A 13,899-nucleotide genomic window follows, 5' to 3' on the forward strand; every position below is an offset into this window, starting at 1 on the left:
AAGCCTTTTAGCCCCACCCACAAATTAATACATTTAGTAGAAAGAGACTAAGGCCCTGCTGGTCACAACGAATGCCTTGTTTTAAAACCGTCTGCTGCGCCTCACGATTTTCAGTACTCTGTGCACCTGCAGTTGAAAAGATTAGTCAATTCAGTGTGCAAAAAAACGTCTGATGTCATGCACTTTTGTTGATACAGTGGTTGCCTACACTGCAAATTTTAGATAGTAGATTTAACTACTTAGAGTTAAAATGGGAACCACTATAAAAATGTTAAAATAACACTTTAGAAAGAGTTAACATTATCAACACTGAGAGTTAATTAGCAAATTCTTATAGTGTAAAATATCAGTTAAATTTACAAAAAAATACCAGCAGCTGTGGTTACTAGAATTTTTCTGTAGAAAAAACCTGAAGTTTTATCGAACGGTTTAAATTTACATAAAATAACCATATTTTATGAACTGACATGTTCGGTTAACAAAATCATAGCTTAGTGCACAAAAATGTAAAGTCATTCAATGCACTAATGTGTTTATGTGTGTTTACAATTAGCAAACAGATTTTCACTGCATTAGTAACTACACAGTTCCATTTAAACCATAAAAGATGCAGCACAACATCAGATACTCTCAGCTCATCTTGGACTTGAATAGATGCTACTATCCTGCACAATGGTGACAAAAAATGTTTTGCTGTTTTTTCTCCTTTCTTGTTTTTATGGAAAAATACTGGCAGCTGTAGTTGATCTACTGTTTTTAACATTTTACATTTATAAATTCAATCTACAGAATATTTCTGTTAAAAATACATTCCACAGTTTGTATTTTTTATTGAACACAGCAACATAAAAAGCACAGCACACTGCTGTTTTTGAAGTTAACCAAATGGTGTGCCATAACTGCACATTCAGCATGATCTGCCACTTAGGCGCTCATGAATTGCCTACTAATCATTGCGAAGATTATTCATGTTAATATGCACATTCTCATTAATTTAATTCACATATTTAACATCTGTATTATTGTTCATATCACGCTACTGAATCAGGAGTAGTGTTGTCACGATACTGAATTTCAGTACCAATGGCTACTGAAATTTAAAAAATGGCAATTTTCCTCAAAAATGTAAGCGCTGTTGAGCACGTACTTAAACAGCTGATTTCAGGAATCTTTTTTTTTTATTAAATAAAATGTCAATCTAGTACAGAATTAATGTTGTTTCTTTTTTAAGTCTAAAAACTTGACTTATTAAAATGAAGCTGTTAAAGCAACATGTTTTTAATTTTGTCTCAGAGTGATAACAAAGTCTCTGCAAAAGAAGATCAATTTATAAATTACCAACCCCTTTAGCTCCACCTATGAATTTATGCATTTAGTAGGAAGAGACTAAGGCCCTGCTGGTCACATCAAATGCCTCGTGTTCAAACCATCTACAGCACCTGCAAAAACGTAAAATCAGTGAGCAAAAAAAACCCCGATATAATGCACTCCAGCGCCAAGACTGTTGATACAGTGGTTACCTAGCAACATAAAAAGAACAGCACACTGCTGTTTTGTGAAGTTCACCAGACGGTGGGCCACAACTGCACATTCAGTGTGATCGTCCACTTAGGCTGCTAATGCATTGCTCACTAATAACTATGTAGACTATTCATTTTAATATGCAGTGATATGTATTAAAGAGTGGTACAAAACTAGATTGAAAATGGCCTATTACTTAATTTTTTACTTACATTAGACATCAGAGAGCATTATAAAATTAAATAAAAATTCAGTTTGTGAATATTGTTGGATTTTATGACAGATTGTTTGTGATGTTCTACACTGTTAAAATATTTTTTAATTAATAATTGTCCATATCTGGTGATTGATGGTTATTTTTTTACTTTTTCTGCTATTGAATCGCATTGAGGGATCTTGATCTTTCCTCCAAAAGCTGTTGATGTTGAAAAGTTTGTAAAGGAACATTTTTAATAGTTTGAAGTGATATATGGTTGTGCTGTACATTACGGTACAAAAACCTGATTATAAACCGCCAGCACTTTTTCTGGTATTTTAATTGACTTAATTCTCTTTATATTATTTCTTAAACAATATCTTGTCTGAAACTACTAAAATGCCAATAAAAGTCACTTTGTTAATCTGCAGTGTTGAATTTTCAATATCAAAAGTTGACAGAGCAAAGTTCAATATTCCATAATGCGAATCACAACCATAAACAAAAAGAAAACACCATGTGAGCTACAAAATATGGTGTGGATATTTTAACAGTGTATAAAAGCATTCAAAAACATTTAAACGCAAAACAAATACACATTAAATCATTTGTTGACCTTTTTGCACACCAGCATGAAAACTCACACTGGACTGAGCTGTTTTTTGTTCCATCAGGGCAGTCATCAAAGAACTGTATGATTTTAAAATAAGATCCTAAATCTTGTTTTCCACTATAGTGTTGAAACAAAATCTTGCCTCGTTCGCCTCTGCGCTCGAGATGAAAGATGAGGGATTCCTTCTAGCCACTAGTAAAGCTCGAAATAGCATAGACTGGCTATTGATATTCAGACCACACCGTTTCACTACAAACCCTGAGTGGAAAGTCAGAGGTTCTGTGGTAATCGCTTCGGTTACTGGGCCAGGGCCATTTCCAGCCTTTGATTGTGAGTTTAGTTCCTGTTCTCACAGGTATCTCCCATCCCATTACAGGCTGTCCAAGTGGAAAATGAACATTTTTCCCCCAACAATACTTTTTTCCACCTGCAACTCTTTCTTCACCTATCTGACAGAACAAAAAAAAAAAAAAGCCTCAAATAATACAACAGCCCAAACCACTTTTGTTCTCGTTCTGTTTCTGTGTTTTACACATTGGGGAAGAAATCCATCTGCCTGACAATATTTCCAAATACCTCAAAACATGAATGGTATTATTAAAGGTGCAGTAGGTGATTGTCTTCAGAAACATTTTTGTTGTGCTGGTTAAAAGTCTCTTCGCATTCCGATAGTACTGATTGAAGTGAATGATCTAAATGTATTTATATGTATTTTTATATTCTAGGTGAGGCATAAAACTAAAAATGTTCGTACAGTTAAAATTGTACATTTTTCATTCATTCATTTTCTTTTCAGCGTAGTGTCGTTATTAATCCGGGGTCAACACAGTGGAATGAACCACCAACTTATCCAGCTTATGTTTACGCAGAGAATTTCCTTCCAGCCGCAACCCAACACTGGGAAACACCCATGCACTCTGGTGTTCACACACAAACAATGGCCAATTTATTTAATCAATTCACCTATAGCGCATGTCTTTGGACTGTGGGGGAAACCGGATCACCCGGAGGAAACCTACGTGAACACAAGGAGAACATGCAAACACAAAAATGCCAACTGACCCAACCAGGGCTCAAACCAGTGACCTTCTTATTGTGAGGCGATCGTGCTACCCACTGCGCCACCATGACGCCAATCTTGCATTTTTGTACAACTGAGATCTAAACTATCACTAAACCGACAAAACATAAAATAGATATTTTTCCTCATGTTTCCCCCTTTTTACAGGTTTTGCCACACTTTCTTAATATCTGTTAACTATATTAAATCTTAATTTAATGTATTTACATTTATATTTTAAAAAATACTTTAAATGTGAGAGACTGCAGGCAAAAACTTTTTTTCATGCACCTCTCAATTTGAAGATTTTTGTACTTTTTTGGATTTTGATTAATTTATTTATTTATTTAGCAAGAAAATGCACCTTTAATCTCCTGTCACAATTTATCCATTTGTGTCTGTAGATTTCTATTGCGAAGCATATTTTTAAAGGCTGTTTTCTCAAGATTCATTTTTTTCTCCAGAAGCTCTTACACAAAACAAACTACAACGTTTTATTCATGTATGAATTCTGAAGGTTTTTAAAAGCATTATGTTCATATGGAGTGACACAAAAGAAACTCCCAAAGTCTCTATTACAAAAAAATGTTTGCGGCATGGTGTCTCATTACAGCAAGAAGGTCACTGGTTCAAATCCTGGCTAGGTGGCATTTCTGTGTGGAGTTTGCATGTCCTCCCCGTGTTCATGTGGGTTTTCCTCCGGGTGCTCCAGTTTCCCCACAGTCCAAAGACATGCGCTATAGGTGAATTGGATTAACTAAATTGGCCGTAGCGTATGAGTGTAAATGTGTATTTCCCAGTAATGGGATGTGGCTGGAAGGGCGGCTGAAAGTTGTAAAACAATCAAAACATGAACTGTATCACTAAATAACATCTGATATTTTTAAAAAGGCAAGACACAGAAAGCAAAATGCACATTTCACACATTTTCAATTTTGCGTTTTTTTTTTTTTTTCATTTCCCAACATTCTCTCACAGCAATTCATACAATCTCATTCATACAATTTAGTATGATTTGCTTATGCTCCAATAATGATTGGGTTTAGGGACGGGGTTTGGTGCCCCGCCTCCAATCAAAATCTTACATTTTTGTACAACTGAACGTGTTCAAATTCATTTGAATTAACCGCTAAACCAACAAAGCATAAAATACACTGACAATTTGTGATGTCCAAAATTGTTGAAAACAATTTATGTGTTGAATTTAAACAAATTAAATTTAGTAATGTTTACCTTAATTTGTTTGTTTAAATTCAGCCCAAAAAATTGTGTACACAGTCACTTAACTTTGTAAATCCAGAGAAATCATCTTTGAATCTGGCTGTATTTTTTCAGTATAATGTAAAGTAACACTGTTAAAGTAATCGTTGTTAAATAGCTTAAATTTTCATTTAATGTAATTAAATTTTTAAGAAAAAAGTGAAGCACTGCAAGCAAAAAAAAAAAGTAGATGCACATGTCAATTTGGAAATTTTAGATTTTTTTTGGGTTTTCATTACCTTATTTTTTATTTATTTTTTTCAATTTTAAGTAATGAAAATGCACCTTTAAATGTTTCTCTTGGCTCAATTTATCCCTTTGCATCTTTAAATTTCTAATACAAAGCATATTTTTAAAGGCTGTTTTCTTAAGATTTATTTTTGAACCATAAATCACCACTTTAGAAGCTCTTACACACAACAAACTACACAGTTTTATTCATGTATGAATTCTGAAAGTTTTTAAAAAGCATTATGTTCATATGGAGTGATACAAAAAAAAAACTCACAAAATCTCTAATATGTAAAATAATAATAATCTAATAAATAGATAATAGATAATATTTATCTAATAAATAGATAAATAAACAAATGTTGGCGACATGGTCGCTCAGTGGTTAGCACTGTGGCCTCACAGCAAGAAGGTCACTGGTTTGAGTCCCGACTGAGTCAGTTGGCATTTCTGTGTGGAGTTTGCATGTTCTCCCTGTGTTCGCGTGGGTTTCCTCCGGGTGCTCCGGTTTCCCCCACAGACCAAGACATGCGCTATAGGTGAATTGAATAAACTAAATTGGCTGTAGTGTATAAGTGTGAATGTGAAGGTGAATGGGTGTTTCCTAGTAAAGGGTTGCAGCTGGAAGGGCATCTGCAGTGTAAAACATGTGCCGGAAAAGTTGGCGGTTCATTTCACTGTGGTGACCCCTGATAAATAAGAGACCAAGCCGAAGGAAAATAAATGAATGAATAAACAAATGTTGAACTTGATTTCACCCTCTGTTCAGATTTTTGTACAAGAAATGTATGCAAATTAGTGCATATATTTCATTAAATAATGCCTGATTTCCATATTTAAACAGTTTTGACAGTATTTTTTTATCTTGTTCACCTGCAGTGCCTTGCTTCAAGACCACATTGATGTGTGTGCCAGCATGTTCATAAGTGGTTCTCTCATAAAACCTTCATTAACACAATTTTATCACTTAACCAAAGGAAGGTTTTTTTTTGCATTGCGGAGGAGGTGGAGACAGACATGCAAAAGGCAATCTCTGCGTTTCCCTGGCGTTTACCCAGCATGCACCTGGAGTCAGCTGTCTTGGTATAGTTTAAGTATAAACACAGCGAATGTGTTATTCCAATACTGAAGTGTGGATAATTGCCAAGACTATCCAATATTTATCTTAACACATACCCTCACCCCAGCGACACCAAAAAAACAGGAAAGGGAGAATTGCTATGCTTTAATATGACATGATCGGGGAGCTTTTAAAACGCTCGTTATTACCGCATCAAAACTCGGGCCTAATGACTTGTCTGCTCCAATGCTAAGGTTTCACATAATTGTCTCTTATACACAAATATGAACACTGTCGCCTCATTATATCCGGCTGGAGTTCTTACGTTTCGGTCATAAATGAATTATTCCTCGCCTCTCATCACGATTGCGATTCCTCACACACACATTTCATCGGTAAGAAGTGAGAGGATAAGTACGTACAAACTATATTTCTTGTTTCTTTTTATATGGAACAATGTTTTCTACTTGTTAAACACTCTATATAGGCCTGAGGGATGGTAATAACATTATATACAATTTATTCAACGCAGATTCAATATCATAGCACTGTTATTTGACTATCATTAACATACTGATCCAGATTTAGTTTGAATTAGTTATATATAATGACATTTTAGTTATTTTAATTAGTTTTGTTTACAATGTGTCTTTTTTACCTTAAATTGTTTTTAGTTTTAGCTATTATAGAACAGAAATATAATTTTTTTTAATTATTTCAATGAATATTTTTATTTTAAAACAACAAGGGTTCACGCAATAATTATTTTGCTACTTATTTGAAACAAGCTAAAACAACCCAATTATCAAAAATTTTGGCAACAGCATAATTGTTTTATATTCAATCCACTTATAACTGTTATGTGTTAACAGTGTTTAACTAAGTTAACAAGTAAATTAACAAACTAACTAACAAACAAACTAACAAACAAACTAACGATCAATCTAAGAAACATACTACACAACAAACTAGCATACGTTTGTTAGTTTGTTAATTCGTTCGTTTGTTCGTGCATACGTCGGTCAGTTGGTTTGTTAGTTTGTAAGTATTTAATAAACTAACTAACTAACTAACTAACTAACTAACTGTTTAACTAACTAACTAACTAACTAACTTACTAACTAACTAACAATCAAACAAACAAACTAATTAACAAACTAACTAACAAACAAACAAACAAACTAACAAACAAACTAATGAACCAACAAACAAACTAATAAAACTATTGAACAAACTACTGAACTAACTAGCAAACTAACTCAAACTAACTAAAGAACTAACTAACTGACAAACTAACTGACAAACTAACTAACAAACGAATGAAAGAACAAACAAACATACTAAGTAATGAACAAACTAACAAACAAACTAACAAACTATTGAACTAACTAACAAACTAACTAGCAAACTAACTAACAAACAAACTAACAAACAAACTAACGAATTAACAGACTAACGAACAAAGTAATGAATGAACATACTAACAAATAAACTAATGAATGACCAGACTTACGAACAAAAAAACTAAATGAACAAACTAACGAACAAACAAATAAATGAACAAACTAACGAACAAACTAATGAAAAAATAACAAATAACTAACGAACCAACTAACAAATAAATTAACGAACGAACTATGAATGAAGAAATTAACGCACACAAACAAACACAGCCCAAAAAAAATCTTTGGCAACAAAAAAGTACTATAAACTTTTAAAATAAAGCATTTCAAAATAGCTTATTATATAAGAATGCTAACATACATATGTTGTTTGTTTTCACAAAGTATGTAATTTTTCTTTTTTTTAAATAACACTAAAAAATAACAGGTGTAATATACAGTATCGTCATCTGTGGTTGCCAGAAATTTACAGTAAATATAAGGTAACAATGTGCAATGCTTAATAGAATACTTTTTGATAATCCATATATTTTACAGTCGAGAATGCTGCTTGTTTAAATACATTTCTGTTCATTAAAACAGATGTATTGTAAACATTTTTACAGTAATTATCTTTTAAAACAGCAGTTGTAACTAAACTCCTTTATGGTAAACTATTGTAAAAGTCATTGAACTATAGCATACTTTCTATAGAATATTCCATAAACTCATATTTTTATGTTTAAACTGAGATTAATATAATAAAATTGACATCATTGACATAAGTTTATTTAATTAATTTATGAATTTGCTTATTATTTCAAAATGTACAATAAAGCTGTTTAAGACCACCCTGACATGACCTGAGAACTTATCCTAGTGTTTCTTAAAGTTTTTATGAATTACATAAGCTTTAACTTGAATGAATAACTTAATAAAAATGCAAAAATTGGAACTTTTTACAGACAATTTGCTTCATTGTCTCCAGTACCCTCATCCAGAAAACTCGGCCATGTCTTGACCACCATATTTCGACAAGGGAATGAAGCAGTCAAGCCTATGATGACTGTTTGCAACACACAAGCAGGATTGTAATGGATAATTGGCAACACAAAGACTAATCAAGCACGGGTGATTGCCTGTTTTTTTTTTTTTTTTTTTTAATTCTCATCCAGTCCTTGTATCAATTTGCAACTAAATGGAAAAGGCCTGTGCATTGGAATCGGTAATGTGGCCTTTCTCTCCGTCTACCTCTCTCCATCATTCTCTCTCTCTCTCTTTCTGTCTTTCTCTATGGGTCAGCAGCGATCGCGAGTCCAGGGCTGGTTCCAGCATGGGGACTGAGGGGGTGGTAGTGTATAAAAATATAAAAGGCCTTGCGCTTTGATTCCTGCGAGGACCGGTCAAGAATAATAATGCGTTACACCCCACAACCCTGCAAAAGACACTGAAAGTAGCCACACGTTTCAATGTCCCACTGGAGAACCCTTGAAGACTCCCTGCTCAGTGTAATAGCGCCCTCTATGGATGTAATTATCAAATGTCATGAAATGCAAAACAAACAATCCCGTAAAATCTGACTGTAAAAAACACAGTGGAGCCAGCTCATAAATGAGGCCAATATACATAGGCCTATATAAAGAAACACATTAAGGCAAGAGACAGCAGGGAAAAACACCTGTCAACTTTGATTGTTTTTGGACGATTGGCTTTTCTCAAAGTGTTTGTCCATCCAAAATACACTTTTAAATGTTTACTTTGTTGCACTTTTATTAAATTTGTGTCTGCGAATTTCAATTACAATGCATTCTTCTCATTTTCCTGCATTGAGCCTTAAATCTCCACTTTACATACACCACATTTCAAAGTTTCATCAACATACTGTATATGCATAGGGACATGCTCATGCTCAATATGCCTGATTATTTACATTCTATTCTACAAACAAAATTGTGAATGTATCCTGCCATTCACAGTATTTTCTAAATTATGAATTGATAAACAGAGACAACCAACTCTAAAAACCTTTGACTCTGATATGGCAAGAATTGTGAACCTGATTTATACAATATGGTCAAATGTCTGTACTAGAAATGTACACAAACATGTGCACATATTGCCTCAATATTTTCTAATATGCATATATTAGGAAAGGGTTAGTTCATTCAAAAATTAAAATTGTCATTTAGTTAGCATTTTTTCCTCAAAACAAGTTTTTTAATCCTGCATTGAGCCATAAATCTTCACTTCAGCAGAACTTTTCAAACACCGAATGTCAAAGGTTCATTCTGAACATATTTACATATATGATTATATACATTTCATTCTACAAAACAAAATTGTGAGTGTGTCTTACTGTTCAAATTTCATTTTGAATAATAAAGCGATAAAAAAAAGACAATCAACTCTAAAAACCTTTGAATGCACATTACATTACATTGACTTAAATATCGCGAGTATTGTGAAGTTGATTTATACAACATTCAAATATTTGCTCCGGATATGTACACAAATGATTGCACGTCTTGCCTCAATATGGCCTAATTTGCATATTTAAAGGGTTAGTTCATTCAAAATTGAAAATTATTTAATTTAGTTAGCATTTCCCTCAAAATAAGCTAAACAAAATAAATCTCCACTTCAGTGGAACATTACATACCCCAAATGTCAAAGTTTCGTTCACATCTATAATCTGGACATATTTACACAGGGACATGTTCATGCCCAATATGCCTGATGATATACATTTTATTATACAAAAAATGTGAATGTATCTTGCCATTCACAGTATTTTCTGAACTGTGAAGTAATAAAAAGAGACTTGCTTGTGCTTGTAGTTTCTGTCAACCCGACTCTACACCATAACTTTTCAATCCAGATGGATGGGGCAACCATTACTGCATCCAAAATGGTGAAAAGCCTTGGAGTAACGATTGATGACCAACTAAACTTCTCTGACCACATTTCTAGAACTGCTCGATCGTGCAGATTCGCACTCTATAACATCAGAAAGATCCGACCCTTCTTATCTGAACATGCAGCTCAACTCCTTGTTCAAACTCTTGTTCTCTCCAAACTGGATTACTAGCTGGGCTTCCAGCTAACTCTATCAAGCCTCTTCAGCTGCTCCAGAACGCAGCAGCACGAGTGGTCTTCAATGAACCTAAACGAGCACATGTCACTCCCCTGCTAGTCCGTTTGCACTGGCTGCCAGTTGCTGCTCGCATCAAATTCAAAGCTTTGATGTTTGCCTACAAAGTGACTTCTGGCCTTGCTTCTTCTTATCTGCTCTCACTTCTGCAGATCTATGTGCCCTCCAGAAACTTGCGTTCTGTGAATGAACGTCGCCTCGTGGTTCCATCCCAAAGAGGGAAGAAATCACTTTTGCGAACGCTCTCGCTCAATCTGCCCAGTTGGTGGAATGAACTCCCTAACTGCATCAGAACGGCAGAGTCACTCGCTGTTTTTAAGAAACGACTAAAAACTTAACTATTTAGTCTCCATTTCACTTCCTAATCTGCAATTGCCTCTGGATATACCACTAACTGTACTCAAAAAAAAATTAAAATTTACTAATACTTTCCTTCATAGACTTTACAGACCTGAAACTTGCCTATAGCACTTATTCATTGTAGCTCTTATAGTTGTGTAAATTGCTTCCTTGTCCTCATTTGTAAGTCGCTTTGGATAAAAGCGTCTGCTAAATGACTAAATGTAAATGTAAATGTGAATAAAAAGAGACGATCAACCCTAAACACCTTTGACTCTAAAATATGGCAAGTATTGTGAAACTGATTTTCTTCAATAGTTAAATATAATAGTTTGTACTAGAAATGTACAAAAATTAGTGCACATGTTGCCAGTGTTGGATAAAAAGTAATATATTACAATGTTACGTCTGCCTTATTTCTTAAAAAATATGCAAATTACAATAAAATAACAGCACATATTCACATTGTGTCCTTAAAGTAACTAACACATTTAGTTACTTTTTTTAAAGAGACTACAGATTGTAATCTATTACTTTTTTTACCAACACCGTGATTATTGCCCCAATATTGCCCTAATAAAGGGTTAGTTCATTAAAAAAAAATAATTCTAATATTCGGTAAGCATTTCTTTTCCTCAAAACAAGCATTTTGTCCCTGCATTGAGCCAAGCATATTAACTTCTGTAGAACTTTACATACCACAAATTTCAAAGTTTCATTCACATCTATATTCTGAACATGATCACACAGGGAAATGTGCATTCCCAATATGCCTGATTACATACATTTTATTCTACAAAAAAAAATGTGATTGTATCTTGTTGATGATAGTATTTTTTAAATTATGAAGTAATAAAGAGATAAATCAACTCTAAAAACCTTTGACTCTAATCTGGTAAGAGTTGTGAACCTGATTTATACAACGGTTAAATATTTGTGGTAGAGATATACACAGCTTTGTGCACATATTGCCTCAATATTGCCTAATTTGCATATTTAAAGAGTTGGTTCATTCAAAAATGAAAATTCTGTTATTAATTACCAGTGTTGGGGGTAATGTGTTACAATTAGCGAGTTATGCAATATTACTTTTCAAAGTAGTGAGTAAAGTAATGCATAACTTAAAAAAAAAAATTAAGCAATAGTATTTCAGTTGCTTTTAAAAATGTAACTTGAATTGCTTAAGATTTTTTAATTTGCTTTTAAAAAATAATTTGCTGAATTAAAATTTGTGTACGCACGATGAATCACACTTAATGAGAGAATGTGCTCCCTGCGGGAACAGACAGAAACCAAGGTGGCAGAGTTTTATATTTCTGTGATGGAAGTATTCTCATTATTTTAAACACTTGAAGGAAAAGAGGATTGTCTCAATGGACAATGATTTAACTAAACTAATAAGACAAAAATAGCACACACATTGCTTTCAACTTTCATTATTTTTGTATATACAATATATGTAGCAACAGGAAGTTCTCAGAAGCTAACATTATTCAAACAAATTTTTCAAATGTAAATGGAGGTGAAGGTTATACAGTGTGTTGTTAAACGCATAGTGTGTCGTTTTCCATTTAAAAAAAAGAAAGAAAAAAAAGAAAGAAAAACATCCTGCAAGTTCTGAAAGAGATCAAGCCTCAGGCCAGGCCAGAAAAAGTCATTTAGAAGTAACAATAAGTAACATAACGCATTACTTAACATAAAAAGTAACTAAGTGATGCAACTAGTTATTTTGGGGGGAGTAACTTAATATTATAATGCATTACGTTATAAAAGGTAACTTTTCTCAACACTGTTACTAACTCACTCTTATGTAATTACAAACCTCTGGAGACTTGTTCACCTTATCAACACAAATTAAGATGCTTTAGTTAATAAAGGGACCAAAAACATTGTCAAAGCACTCCATGGGAGTTTAGCGGTTCAACCAATCATACGAAGCTCCAAAAAACATTTGTGTGAAGCAAAAAAAAACGAAGCAAAAACAACTTTGTTCGGTGCTTGAAAAAGTGTTATTGGAGCTTCATATCATTACTGTTGAACTACTAAAGTCATGTGGAATGTTTTTACAATTATTTTGATTTCCATTCTGAATATCTGAACCATTGTATTGTTATAGATTTTTATTGTACTTTTACTTTTTCTATACAGCTGCATACTCTTAAACAGTGGCCTCAAACTCAATTCCTGGAGGGCTGCAGCTCTGCATAGTTTTGCTCCAACCCTAATCAAACACCACTGATCCAACTTATGAAGGTGTTCAACACTACTAGACACTGTTAAGCAGGTGTGGGTCGGAGACTATGCAGAGAAACTATGCAGAGCTGCGGCCCACCAGGAATTGAGTTTGAGACCATTGCGAGTCTATACTAAAAAATATTTTTTCTATATTTGCTTTTTTTCTATTGCATAACTTATATTTCACCATAGTTTAGATCAGTGGTTCTCAAAAATTTTTCATTAAGTACCACCTCAGAAAAAAATTGTCTCTCCAAGTACCACCAAAATGAGCAGTATTGAAATACAGTAGCGCAGTAGGCCCAGTAAAGCAGCTATAACTCTGCACAGTAAAACAAACGTGGCAGATTACCTCTGAAATATAGGCTATATGTCATATATGGCACATTATAAACATAATTTTTAATACATTTTGAAATATATGTAGCATGTACATGACATTTTTCATTCCTCCGCGTACCACTAGAAGGAAGTCCGCGTACCACTAGTGGTACACGTACCACAGTTTGAGAACCACTGGTTTAGATTATATTGTTATTATTATTGCTTATTTTGTTACTGTTGTTACTACTTTAAGGTCACAAGTGGCTGTGTATGCATTTCACTGCATATCATACTATTTTTGACTCTGTATGTGACTAATAAAATTAGCATTAGAATTTTGAATTTGTTGTCTATGGAGGATGAGAGAGCTCCTGGATTTCATCTAAAATGTATTAATAAATGTATTATTTTGCGATGACCAAAGGTCTCAGGCGATTAGAATGACAAAAACATTCACAACATTATCAACTAGTGAAGTATAGTGATAACTGAGCTATCTTCCTTCAAAGTCCACATAAACCTGAAGC

General features: G+C 33.6%; 1 long non-coding RNA gene across 1 annotated transcript in view; it reads left to right on the forward strand.

Moving 5' to 3' along the window:
- Nucleotides 1–13,899, forward strand: part of LOC147845592 (uncharacterized) — a 344,082-nt gene that overhangs the window by 55,587 nt on the left and 274,596 nt on the right. The window lies entirely within an intron of this gene.

Source organism: Danio rerio, chromosome 3 (assembly GCF_052040795.2).
Source record: "Danio rerio strain M-AB ecotype USA chromosome 3, GRCz13ab, whole genome shotgun sequence".
Taxonomy (NCBI): Eukaryota; Metazoa; Chordata; class Actinopteri; order Cypriniformes; family Danionidae; genus Danio; species Danio rerio.